Source organism: Rhinolophus sinicus, linkage group LG11 (genome assembly GCF_036562045.2).
Source record: "Rhinolophus sinicus isolate RSC01 linkage group LG11, ASM3656204v1, whole genome shotgun sequence".
NCBI classification, from domain to species: domain Eukaryota; kingdom Metazoa; phylum Chordata; class Mammalia; order Chiroptera; family Rhinolophidae; genus Rhinolophus; species Rhinolophus sinicus.
Genome location: NC_133760.1, coordinates 29,830,304 through 29,844,120, shown reverse-complemented (window position 1 = coordinate 29,844,120; position 13,817 = coordinate 29,830,304). Strand labels below are relative to the sequence as shown.

General features: G+C 39.9%; 1 protein-coding gene across 1 annotated transcript in view; it reads left to right on the top strand.

The window, feature by feature from the left end:
• Positions 1 to 1,063: 1,063 nt before the first annotated feature.
• The window catches only part of PMFBP1 (polyamine modulated factor 1 binding protein 1), a 119,004-nt gene continuing 106,250 nt past the window's right edge, over positions 1,064 to 13,817 (top strand). The window contains exon 1 of the mRNA XM_074316013.1: positions 1,064 to 3,152. The gene's annotated coding sequence lies outside the window, so the exon portion shown is untranslated. The remainder of the gene's footprint in view (positions 3,153 to 13,817) is intronic.

Below are 13,817 nucleotides of genomic sequence, written 5' to 3'. Positions count from 1 at the left end.
ATTGACCTCCAAAAAGGAATCCATCTTCAGTTCTTCCTAGAGTTTCAAGCCCTCCAACACTAAGTATTCTAACTTTTATTAAAGTGGTTCCTGTTGCCCTGTTAACTCACGACAACTGCATAATAATACAACAGGAGAGGACATTATAGGTGATGGTGGCTTCTTTGAAATCCTGTCCACTGTGCTAATGATCTATGGGTAAAAGAAGTCACGTGTATGTTTCTATAGAATTATTTTAGTATTTTGTCATTTTTCCTTCTGCTAAAAATGTACTAAGTAAAGTCATAATAACTAGATGACTAATTGCCTCCCCCACTGATGTTCAACTACTGTAGCAACCGGGTTTGAGTGGAAACGTAGCCAAAAAATGGTTTCTATGAACTCAAGTGAAACTCTAATGATACCACTGCATAAGAGAAAAACTGCCACCATCACATAAAAAAAGTTAACGCAGACCAGACTGATATCTAAGAGAGGCCCTTTCAACCCTGCAGGCAGTGGTGTTTTCAAAAGTTTGCAAGCCGACCATTTTATCTGGTATTGTTTGAATGTTCAGATGTCCCCCAGAAGGATAGATGGGATTTTTTTTCCTAACCTTGAAATAGACACTCAATGAAAATAGGAAATAATGAGATTTTCCTGTACATTTCTGCTAATATATCAACCCTCACTAATGGCTAATACTTCCAAGATTTAGGTCCTTCATCAACTTGAATCCCCAAACCAACTTCCAAAACCATTAGTTTGCAATGGTGACAGTGTAGCATTTATTGTTTTGGGGGGGAAAAAAAATTAAAAAAAAAATATATATATATATATATATAATTTATTTAAAAAGTTAAAGTTTACTTGGATTTCTACCTCTGGGTAATTATTTGTCAATTATATCACCCTTTTATGTTAATATGTACATTGTAAAATACACAAAATGATACCTAGAGGAATAAAGGAACCAACATTTGTTTCATACATACAACATGCCAGACATTGTACTTGATATTTCATTTTAATCCTCAAAATAACTGTGTACATTCAATGAGATTTCCATTTTACAGACAAAGGGAAGTTCAGAGTCACTCAACCTATGACCTTTGATGAATGGTTGTACAAGGATTCAAACCAAAGTGGAAAGCCAGAATCCTTATAATGTCCAAAGTCCTGCATCCACAATCCTTCCTTACCCCTTCTGTCCTGTATCTCATGTTCTATTATCTCTCTCCTTCACTCTCCTCCAACCCTGCATGCCTGCTTCCACCTCAGGGCCTTTGCACTGGCTGTTCCTTCTGCCTGAAACCCCTTCCCCCATATCTAAATGTCTCATTTCCTAACCTTCTCACATCTTGACTCAAATGTCATCTTCTAAGTGAGGCTTCTCTTGATCACAACCCACTCCCAATCTTTCTTACCCTCTGTTTTCTTTTCCTGTAGCATTTTTAACCCTCTAATGTTACCTTTATTGTGTGCTCCCCCTGCTAGATTGTATGCTCTACTAAGACATAGATTTTTGTCTGTTTTGTCCTTTGATGCTTCCTCAGCAACTAGAGCTGTGCCCAGCACATGGTAGGGTCCCATTAAGTATTTGCTGACTGCATGAGGGAAAGACTGATGACTCCAAAGCCAGTGCTCCTTCCTAGTGGTCCCAGTAATGAGCATATCGAGAGATTTTTAAATATTATCTAAATCTCTCCTTCTGCTCCCCAGTTTCTCCCATTTCACTCAACAGTGGGGAAACAAACCTTTCCCTCAAACTATCTGGCTTGTGTCTAGGTGATCGGGAGGGGGAGAAGGCATTTCTGTTGTCCGTAGAGCTGTAGGAAGATGACCTGTGTTCTTTGTATATGTCTAAGGGGCTAGATCTACCATCCTTCTAATTTCCCAGGAAGGGGAGTGATAACTCTTTCTGCAGGCCACCCAACAAGCTTACTGAGTGAGCCACGGTGCTGGGCAAGCATGGAGACTGAAGACCCAGGGGAAAGAAAGTTCTTTCCTTCTCTGACCACTTGTAGCCTCCGAGGCCCAAAGAAGAGTCACATGCTCTATTTAGCATTCACAGTCTTAAGAGATGAAAAATAAATCTGAGCTTGGATTACATTTCTAGATGGCTAAAATTCAGAATTTCGTAATGAACAGTCACAAGTCCTAATGGATTGTGTGATTTGCTCTCACCATTGGATTTTGTTGAAATTCAACATGGAACTAATTCATCTTTGAAAGCTATCTTACACTTTCTAATAACCCATAAGCCTGTTGGAAGAAAGGCAATGACAGAAAACAGGTTCTTATCATTTCTCTGGTATAGTTCTTTGTAGGTCTGAAATGAACTTACTTTTTTTACTTTATTAAAAAAAAAATTTGGCTGACTCAGTGTATAATAAGGGGAAATGGCTAGATACAAGACCTTGTAACCAGTTAAGTAAATAAATAAACAAATAAATAAATAAAGTACATGCTATCTATCTCCCTCCAGACTTTTTTCAGTGTGTGTGTGCACACATGTGTTTCCGTGTATGCATACATACTGGAAGGAAATACTGTAAGTTATTATTTCTGGAATTGTAAGATTCAGGATTTTTATTTTCTTTATATGTCTGCATATGTTTCAAATTTTCTACCATAAATGAGTATTATTTTTATAGCTGTAAGAGCAATTCATTTTATCAGTAATGTTTAGAAATTTTTCATCATCTTCTTTGAAGATCTATGGAAGGTATTCCCTATATTCATTATGTTGCTTTACGTCTACTTGCTTTTTCTAAAGGCCTGCCATTATATTAAAAGCAATAAAACTGTTTTACTAATTAAAAGACACTTTAAGATTTTTCTACACTAAAGAATACTTTTTAACACCACAAAATCTTTTATTCAGTGATTTTTTTCTCTGTGAGCTTATGGAAACACACACCCACATACAAAGTTTAAACTTTGGAGAATGAAGGTATATAGCAAATACTCCTCTGTCCATCTCCCACCTCTCCATACATTCATGTACTTCATCTTTTTTTTTTTCTTAGTATATTTGCCAAAGGTCTGGAGGTGATTTCTAAACTACTTGTCTCCTCGACTTACAGATGGAGAAAACGAAGACCCAGGTGGTGGAGGCACCTACTTTGTGAAATGAAGGCATCTACTTTCAAGCCCAGGCTTTCCAAGAGGTAAACTACTTACCTAATCATTCCTAGTAGGTTCCAGAAAGAACATGGATGAAACTTCTATTACTCTTTTTTTTTTCCTTACACAAATTTAACACTTTGATCACTTAGAACCAAAAAGCAGTATTTAAAGAAACAGCATGGGTCACTTTTATTATGTACAGTTCAGTTAGCAAGATACTACCTTGAGTAGCTATTTAAAGGAATCACACTTCAAAAGATAATTGACCTAAATTCTCCTTCCTGCTCTGCACTCCGGGTGAGTCTTGCCCATGTGCAGCCCTCCCGTGCATCTCACACATGGAAGAGATACAGTAGTGTCCTGGGGAGCACGAGAATCTAGGCCAACGTGATTAAAACTAATTCAAACATTATTTTAATGTCTGTGTTTAGTTTTCTAAAACTCCTCAACTTCAGTGGGCGCCTAAGGGCTGACAGCTCCACTCTGGAATGAATCAGAAGTTGATTTATAGAGAAGAACACTTTAAAGTGATTACACCTGCTCTGGTCCCATCTGGTTGGGGTATGATGAAATGGAGGTCTATGTCTCTGCTTTCAAAGTATTTGTTGCCATTTGAATCCTGAGCAACATTACAAAATCACCCGTATCGAAAAGAAAAAACTGTACCATTGAGCAGCCTAATGTTTCCTAATTTTTTTTGTTAATCTCATAAAGAACACCAGTGTAAGAACTTTTTTTGGCAGATGTTCACTAATTCAGTCACATAACCTGGTGATGTTCTCATTCCAGGTCCATTTCATTGCTCTGCTCCAGTGATATATTTTAACTTGTACAGGTAAATGATACCTGCTAGTAATATTCTCAGGAGAATCGTGCAATCGGTTCAAGTTCTTTAGAACCTACAGGAACACCTGAATGTTTTAAATATCCAACACATCCACTGGTTATAGAAATCCCGTTGGCATTAACTAACGCTTGTTCCAAACATCTTTGGAACAAAATGGAATCAACAAACGTCTTTGGTACATGATCTTCCTGGAATGCTTTTGTGCCTTTCTCCCATTATTTGGAAAATTATATTGTTGCTCTCATTTTAGAACACTTCCAGGAGCAGACTTGGCATAACGTTCTGACTCATTTATAAAGCCATATGTTACATATTACAGCTTTCTGTTCAGTACACAGTTAACCAAGGCGATGTTAAGATGGGGGATTTTTGTATTACCTGAGGTTGTGTGCTAGCAAAGAGAGGCATGGGAACCAAATATATCTGATATGTGTCATTGTATTAGCAAGTGTTCTTATTGTGTGTTCCTCAAACAAAACCATAGCCATTGCCCTTTAAATTATAAAATTAAACAGGATAAAAAAAATAAAAAGGGATATACACTAAACCGCTAATATATAAAGAGTAGAGAAGGCAAACAGAAGATGAAATAGGGAAATGGCTGGTGGAAGGAAACAAAATCAAGCTTCTTGAAGCCTGAGATTATATAAATATGAGCAAAAAGCCATATAAGTCACTTAATAATGAGGTCAAGAATGCTGAATAATTTAACATACCCTTGGATCTTGATTTGTGATTGTTCAAAACTAATATTTCACAAGCCACATTGCATTTTGTCACAGAGTCCTATTTCTCCCAAGATAACGCCCAAGTATTAATGGACCCAATTTATGGAAATTACCTAATTGGCTGCAGTCACTTTAACTTGAACATGACATTTTGGACTGTTCTGTAGTCACAAGGGTAAGTTAGAAGCTTAAGCAGCAGACTTGCTCTTTGTGATAATTGTAGCCGAAGCTTGTGTTATCACTGAAGCTTATTATTTTGCAAGTTGTGCACTCAGCTTTTTGTAAAAATTGTACTATAAGGAAAAATCCCTGAGGAGGCAGGCTACTTTTCTCTCCTAGTTCTTCTGACACTCCCAGATGAGGATGACCAAACAAAATGCTACATGATTGTGTTTAAGTACACTTAACTACACACCCTCTGGTCAAATATCTTAGTGCCATGAATTAAACAGTTCCCTAAGTCTCTGTATTCTTTAGGTTGTGTGCTTAGTCAGCTAACCAAATTACTGCTATTGAATGACATTTGTCAAGGGCACGCTTTCTGTCTTAGGGAAATTGTGTACCTACCTCCTCATCAGGCAGGTAAATGAGGAGTGAGAAGTCTGCTTCCTGCCAGCCTTGTCATTGGTCTCCGTTTTGTACCTGTGAGAAGTGTAAGCTCCTTCCTGCACAGCGGGAAGGCATCAAACAGTGGACATCTTTCTCTTGTTAGTAATTCTGTGTATTTCTATAATGCCTCATAGTTTCAGGAGGACATATCTTCCCTCCCTCCCTCTCTTGCTTCCTTCCTTCCATATTCATTGAGTAAATAAGATGATTCAAGCCCTGTGCTGGGCACTAAAGATGCAAAGATAAATGAAATATAGTCTCTGCCCTCAAGGAGCTCCCTGGTTAAGAAAAGAAGAAAGATGAATAATTAATTATAATCCTGTGTGATGAGTGCTCTAACCATGTGTACTACAGAAAATGCCAAGAAATCAGGACGCTTCACAGAGAGAGTAACTTTGGGGCCAGATCTTAAGCGATGAACAGGTGTTTACACCTGGAGAAGGGGGAGTGATGATAGGGGACTTGGGAAGTAGTTGTCTCAAGCAGAAGGGATGGCTGGTGTGAGGACATCAAAAGGTGTTAAATATGTGGCTGAAATGGCAGGTGAAGCCAGATCACAAAGGACTATATGTACCTTTGTAAAATAATAGAAAAAATACAAATTGGTCTCTGCCCCCAGTTCCTGCCACAGAAATCCTAAACCCCTTGGGATTTCCTGGGTGATAGGCGTGCCTTTTGTTCTAAATGGAGCAGCTCTTGGTGGATAGCTTTAGGATAGGGGCTGGTCACCAGAAAGGCTAAACTATGATTAAAAGCTTGGAACTTTCAGCCCCACCCCCGTCCTCTGGGAAGGAGAGAGGGGCTGGAGATTGAGTTAATTATCAGTCATGGTTATGTGATAATGCCTCCATAAAAATCCCAGAACTATGGGTTCAGATTGCTTCTGAATTGGTGATCATATCTATATGCCAGGAGAATGGCGCACCCCAACTCCATGGGAACAGAATCTCCTGTGTTCAGGACCTTTCCAGACATCACTGTGGGGACAGAGTCCCAGAGAGCAGTTTCCAGGCTGTCAGCCTCACGTGGAAAGGTGCTGGCTCAGGTAGTAGATGGCCATCAGCTGTTACCAGTTTGCCATTAGCCACTTACGTTACTGCTCTGGCTAAGCTAGCAGATCGGTGGAGTGTGGATTGCGGATTGCAGAGAGGCGGATTGCAGTTAGCAAGTGAGGTTGGTTGGCAGAGACACATGAATGGCGGGTTGATGATCATGTGGCTCCTGCTTCCCGTGTCTCCAACCCAGCTGCCAGCGAGACTATAGTGTTATGACTCCCCTACCTATGGCTCCGTGGGTGTTCCTTTTTGGCCTCACCATGTCCTGCGTTCTTATGTGGGGAGCAGGACCAGAGAACCCGCATGACACACTGCATGACAATCACCCTACGTATCTCTTCATCTGGGTATTCATCTGTATCCTTTATCATATCCTTTATTAAAAATAAACTAGTAACCATGTTCCCCTGAGTTCTCTAAGCTGTTCTCGCAAGTGGTGGAACCCCAGGAGGGGGTCATCAGAACCTTCTATTTATAGCCAAGTCGAACAGAACTTGGGGGTACCTGGGGACCAACTACTTGTGATTGGTGTCTGAAGTGGGGAACAGTCTTATGGGAATGAGCCCTTAACTTATGGGGTCTGTGCTAACTCTGTTTACTGTCAGAACTGAATTAAGTTGTAAGGCACCCAGCTGGTGTCAGAGAATTTTCTGATGAAAAAACCCACACATCTGGTGTCAAAAGTGTTTAGGAACTGTTGTGAGTGTGAGTAAAGGAAAACACAGGAGCGATTTCCTAGACAATCTTGTCCAGGTATCTGGACAAGTCACCAAGCTTCCTGGAGCTTAGGACACATGGCCTATTTGATACCTCTCCAGGCAACACTAATTTGGTATTTATGCTATTGTCCTTTCAGCAACAGTCCATTACCATATACTGTTAATATATTTTCCTCAGGCACTGGGTGTAATAACTAATGAAAGCTAATGTGGGAACTGTAGTCTCCTCTCTCACCCGGCAAGCATCAGTGTCCCACTCTGCCTGCAAACAGTCTTACTCAGCAAGCGCCCTGCCACGCTATCTGGAGTTGAGTATCTTTTGCAATGGTCGTGTTTATTCTGCCATGATCTCTCCTTCTGCAGCTTATTTTTGCTCCAAGAAGCACTTTTAATCCATATGGCTAACAAAAGTTGTGCAAGTGCTAGTGCTGGAGCAAAGAAATAAAGAGTGTCATGCTGGGTGTTCAAATACAAGTGTAATGGCACCTAGAGTGAGTTTTAAGGAAACGGTGGAAGAGAGAGGGAGCAATCATCAGCAGACAGCTGTCTGGGTTGCAGGAAGTGCATCATACGGAGCAGAGCATCCTGAGAGGACTGTGCCACACCTGTGGAAATCTGGCTGGAGGGACATTTCAACCTCCAGGAACCTGAAAGGAACAGAGAGGCCATTGTCAGCAATTGCCGTGACACTGGTAACATCTCTGTAGGGTCTACCGTGTTTCCCCGAAAATAAGACCTAGCCGGACCATCAGCTCGAATGCATCTTTTGGAGCAAAAATTAATATAAGACCCAGTCTTATTTTAATATAACATAAAACTGGGTCTTATATAATATAATATAATATAATATAATATAATATAATATAATATAATATAATATAATATAATATAATTAATATAATTAATATAATTAATATAATATAATACCGATCTTATATTAATTTAAGACTTTAGAGCCAGGCTATCTGGGTGTGAAACCCAGCTCCACCACTGACTAGTTCAATATCACCTTGGATATTGAACCTTACCACACCTCAGTTTCCCTATCTATAAAATGGGAGTAACAATACTACCTACCAAATTAGGTTGTTGTGAAAATAGAATAATACTTATAAAAAGCTTAGAACAGTGCCTGGCACCTATTAAATGCTTTAATAACTACTACTACTATTATTATTATTATTACTGCTATTATTGCTTCTTAGTTTTCTGTCTGTAAAATGACAAAAACTGATTAAATGATCCCGGAAGTCCCTCCCAGTTCTAACATTACCTGAACTCGCTAATCCCTTTTATCCTAGGAGAAAACTAACTCAGAGGGTTTGACTGCCCCCAGCAAGGTCACATGGAGAGTAAGGAATAAGGTACAAAGCCAGAATGGGAACCCAGGTCTGCCAACCCCTAATCCCATGCCCTGTGTGCCCTTTTATGTCCCAACACCTGCCCAAAGCAGCACCTAGCAGGGCCCCTCACTCCATAACCCCTGGCACCCTCACTGTCATAGAACCTCAGGCCACTCGTTTGTTTTCTGTTAATCCCTTCCATTCTTCCGCAAACCAAGAAGGGATGTGGCAAGCCTGGGAAGCCAGAGGGGATTTGTAGCATTGGAGGAAATAAAACTTAGCATGGTGTTAAATAACCTAAAGAATATTCCTCGCAGCATTTATAGCTCAAGCACCTGCTGTTGGTCCCCATGCCATTAGATTGAGCATCCTGCTTTCCAACCAACACAGAAAAGCCAAATCTTTGGATACAGCCTTTTGTCTTAACTACCCTTTGCTCTTATTTTATGTGGCTGAAATTCTAAAAAATACTTTCCCCCCTTCTGGTGCAATTATGGCAATTCTGCAAAAGCTCAGTAAAGACTGAGGGGAGCAGGAAGAGGGAAGAGGAAGAGGGGCAGTGGGGAAATATTTCCAACAAACTGACCTGTTGTCTAGCAGTAAATTTTGGTAAATTTTGTTTCTGTATTCTTTCCTACATTGTTGAAACACACATGTAGCAGAGACCTTGGTCTCTCATTCCTGGGGATGAAGCTTTCCTCTTTTGTTTATTCTCTCTCTTTTTTTCTTGTCTCTGTCCATTTAAATATTAGGATAATCATAACCCTTTTAACAGCTGAAATATCTGCAGGTTTTCTTTTTAATAGTATTTTGCATTTGACTGAACTGATTTCATCAGAGGAAGTTAATGTGATCATTTTAATTTGCAAAATTTCTTCCTCTTTTGATTTCTTCTACATTTGATTTTGAGCATACATTTAATAATTTCTGATGGTTTGTGTTTCAGCATCAGCTGGACTTGCAGAATAGCCTCTCAACAGTCTTAGAATTTGATTATGACCGAGGAACCACTATTCTATAAACACCGAAAATTGGAAATTATCTCTAGAGTTGTTTGTTAACGAAGTCGAAGCCTAACCTTTAGGGCTCATTAAAATTCCACCGATCAAAACTCTTGCACTGGTCTCTCTTTCATGAATCCATCCCTGTGTTAGGAGTGCTGGTGTGTGGAAATTGGCCTGAGCCCTCCCTTGGTCAGGTTTAGGCAGAGATTTTTAAAGCTTACAGATTTGCTTTCTCCCTACTCCTCAGGGTGTGTGTTGTGAATCCAGACAAACAGGAATGAATCTCTGAAAGTGTAACTGTTACTGGGCCAGTCTACCCAGGGGATCCTGCTGAATCTGTCTCCCTTCACCAATAAAGGAGTGAAGTCATTTAGGGGTAATTAAGAGGGGCCAAAACAGGGACATGTTTTCTGTACCTGATGGAAGAAACACATATGGATGTGGGGGGGGGAGAAATGACCAACCTCCAGGCTTGAGGCACAATTGGTGGAATGCAATGAGCTGTTTTAACAAATCTATCTGCTAAGTGACAGTCAGTTAAAATACAACCATTCTTATCAAGAGATCCCTGCGTGGTGACAGTCGCCATTCTCCTACCTACCCTGCTAGCAGGATAAGCCCTTCCAAACCCTCCCCAATCTGCTGCGTGCATGTGCAGAAGAGCGTTTGGATTCACTCAGTGTATCTTTGTAAAAGAAAGATGCCATGGATGGCTCATAGCATCAATATTACTGTTGCTGAACAGATGGAAAATAATTGTTTATGGAATTTGTGTTTTAATCACATTAAAGTATTTGGCAGGGAGATCCACCTAAGCACACAATTCAAAGCCTGCCTTTGATCTGGGCCCCTTTGGGGCATTTTCCATGACTGATAAACTGCTCCTATGAGTTCATAGGCAAATGATGAAAATGATAAAAAGGAAAAAAGAAAAAAGAAGAAGAAGAAGAAAGCCAGGCACCAGCGTCTCATTTGGGTATTTTTGTCTCCTTGGAGAATCAGACAAGCTAGCCAGGCTTGCAGTCATGCTGACGACGCAGCACGCATCCCACCCAGTTATACACCCACACAGGGCTCGGTATGAATGCCCTCATCTCTCACCTCCCCCTTCTCCTGTTCCCTCCTCCCCTTTGCACACAAACACACACACATGCTCGATGCAAGAATTCATACACTCTGTCTTAACAAAGATTCCTACTGCCTTTTTACCTGGGCCAGTTTAGATGCTTATAAAGTATTTATCAATAATAGCCCTTACATATATTTTCCTCTTTCACCCGTCACACATTTCTTGGTTAGCATTATAATGTGACATGATAGAAATCAGAAGCTTTACTTTTAATGAAAATGAATGTTCTAATTGTGAAATATTGTGTCTTCTAAATATTCTGCTGTAAATCAGGGCTGAGTGCAGCCGTAGGCATGAGCAAACTCTGTACCTTGCCAATTTCCCTCTTCCCGTAACCCGAAGGACAGAATCTAGTGTTGAAAATTTGATAGCCACTGAAAGAAAGGGTTCTGTAGATTCCCTTTCCAGAAGCACAGTCCCCACCTTTCCTCCTCTTGAGATGGTTGATCCGATACTTCCTTCCATTCTTCGAATGAAGAGATCTGAGAAGGTTTTAAATTCTTGGATGGATTTTTGTTTGTTTATTTGTTTGTTTGGTGGATTTTTTCCTTCTCATTCTTTCTCCTCTGCAGAACACAACTAGTAAATGATTGGGTCTTTGACAGAACAAAGGTATTTTTGATGGGCTCTGTAATCTAGTGCACTAATACGCCCAGTCCCCTCATTGTCTTGCTGTCTGATCCCGTCCCTTCTGCCAGACAGTCACTGCGGGATGAGTCACTTTTAATGTCTGATAATCAAGGTGAATTTTCAAAAAGCTGCCATTTTGGAATTATGCACTATATCACAGTGTCAGGGACGAGAGGAGGAGGAAGGATGAAGGAAAGGCTAAGATAGACACCTACTGCACGTTCAGAGAACTGCAGGACACAGCCAGGACCGTGCCAGATGAGATGTGTCTGGAGGGTCTAAATCGATCAAGGCGTCCATAATGAGAAGGAGACTATGTTAATTATAAATTAAAAATAACTTCTATGATAATGAAGATTATGTGCACAGGAGAAAACGTCTTAGTTAAAACAGACTGGAGGGATGGAATTAAGCACCAGCCATTTGGGGGTTTGCATGCCGTACCTACTGAATATAATGTGGTCCATTAAATAACCTAATACAAACTTACATAAGAAAAAGAATAGAAGTGAATCGTGGCTGTCTCTGTGGATACTGTATTGTCTGCCATCCTTATTTAAAGCAACATCAGCTAAGGGAGTTTACCTAGCAGGTGAATACAGTCTCCCTTCAACTCGGGAGACTGGATATTTCTGGAATCATTTAAAGGACTCAAACCTTTTTTCCCCCATGAAATGGGAAGGGAGTTATTGGAAACCCCAGGTAAACAAAAGCCAATCAAATATTCTTGCAAGATTTCAACTATTCAAATATACGTTGGTCAGTGTCTTCTCTAAGGTAATTAACTAAACACACTGTTATGTATTGTGGCTCTGGAATTTTTTTTAATTGTTAGCATTGTATTAAATAGTAGGGTAGTTGAAGGAAAATGGTATAAGAATAGCCTGCTACTTCTGTTTATTATTCAGATAAGTGAATGCCTATAAATAGAACAGGATGTTTTGACTAGGAAAATGCTGTCCTCATTACAGATGGGGGGGGGGGCAATGCTGGGGCGATTTAAAGCTGAAGCTTCAAAGCCTTGTCCTGCCTATAAAAGCACGAGGGTTTCATGGCTGTTTCAGTGGCAGGTCAGAGTCTGCAGGTATTTTATCTGTCCTGGGAGAGGGGGTAATGGCATTTCTGAGAATGCTATTTTGTAACCATGATGAATGCTTACATATTTCCTCTAACAGAGGTATTTAAATACCTGCATATCTTCTTTAACACAAGTTATGTTTACAGAGTATTATACCATGTTATTGCCTACCAACGTTAATTAGTCCATTCTCTCCCCATTCTCCACCCCAATCTTCACCACTATCAGACACATACACACACACACACACACACAACACACACACACACTAGACAGACAGTTGCAAAATAAGCAGCGAAAGAAGAAAATATTTAACTACCATGTTACTGTCCTCATGTAACATAAACAAAAGAAGATTAGACATAAAGAGAATATTTGAGATGAAAGTGACCCCTTGAGATCTTTTGGTAAAATACTAATTGTACTGAAACAACTAGAGAAGTGACTTGTTCTGGGACAGTCAGTCAGAGAATGGCAGATTCCAGGCTAGGGTCCAGGCATCTAACTTGCGGGCTGGCATGCTTTCTATGCAGCGTGCTCTCTTCCCATTAAAAGAATCGGGTCTCTCTGCCGCTTGGCTAACAGTGATTAATGCACAGATGTCACAATGAAAAAAAGAAAAACCTGAGGAAGAGATAAGAATCATATATATTTTCAACCATGATACAAAGGAATAAAATAGAAAATGGTATGAAATGAAGGAAAGCAAAATATTAATAGAACATTTATCTAATAAAATGATCTGCCTAGTCAGGAATTCTATTAGAAGGCAGAATTGTCCTTTTTTGAAAAAAGTAGTAGAGACATTTGGAAGTAACCAAGAAAGCAAACGCTGCTTACAAAAGTCACACTGTTTTATTTCTCTTTATATTTTTTCACCTGAAGTATTAGGGTAATTTAGTCATATTCAAGCATGGATTCTCACTGTAGTCATTGAGACGCTGCCTAGGCTCTGTAAATTAGTGACTTAGGTGAAAGTAGGACTGAAACAGCATTTCCCTTTCTTCTAGAATCTAGATCCTTAGAGGATACAGCCGGCCTTGCTCTCTAAGGACAGGTCTACCTGATATGACCGCATCTATAATTTCCCTTTTGCTGTGTTCTGTCTCCTGTTGCACTAATCTCTGTCTCAAACGTTCTGCCCATTTCTAATAAAATACCTCCCTGGTACCCTGAAGACTCTAAGGTCCTGAACATGAAACGCCTGGACCCTCAAATGTATCCCCTATTTTAGTGTGAAACCTGATGGATTTCCTTCACAAATGACAATAGGAACATTCTCGGAGGCACTAGATGATGATAATGATAAACCAGAGATTGTTATAAACCAGAACATCCCAGTAGCTCTGCTTTTCCTTCTAAAAGAACCTAAAGGAAGGCTTGTACTAAGCATTAAAAAGGAGAAATAAAATCCATATCAATTGAGAATGTGTTTAGCATGATAAGAATCTTTGGTAGATGAAGGAATCAAAAGATTATATATTGTGTAACAAATCTTAACAAACAACGGGGGGGGGGGTGAAAAGGTGGTCAAAAGACAATGAAAGGGTTAAAAAAACAAATT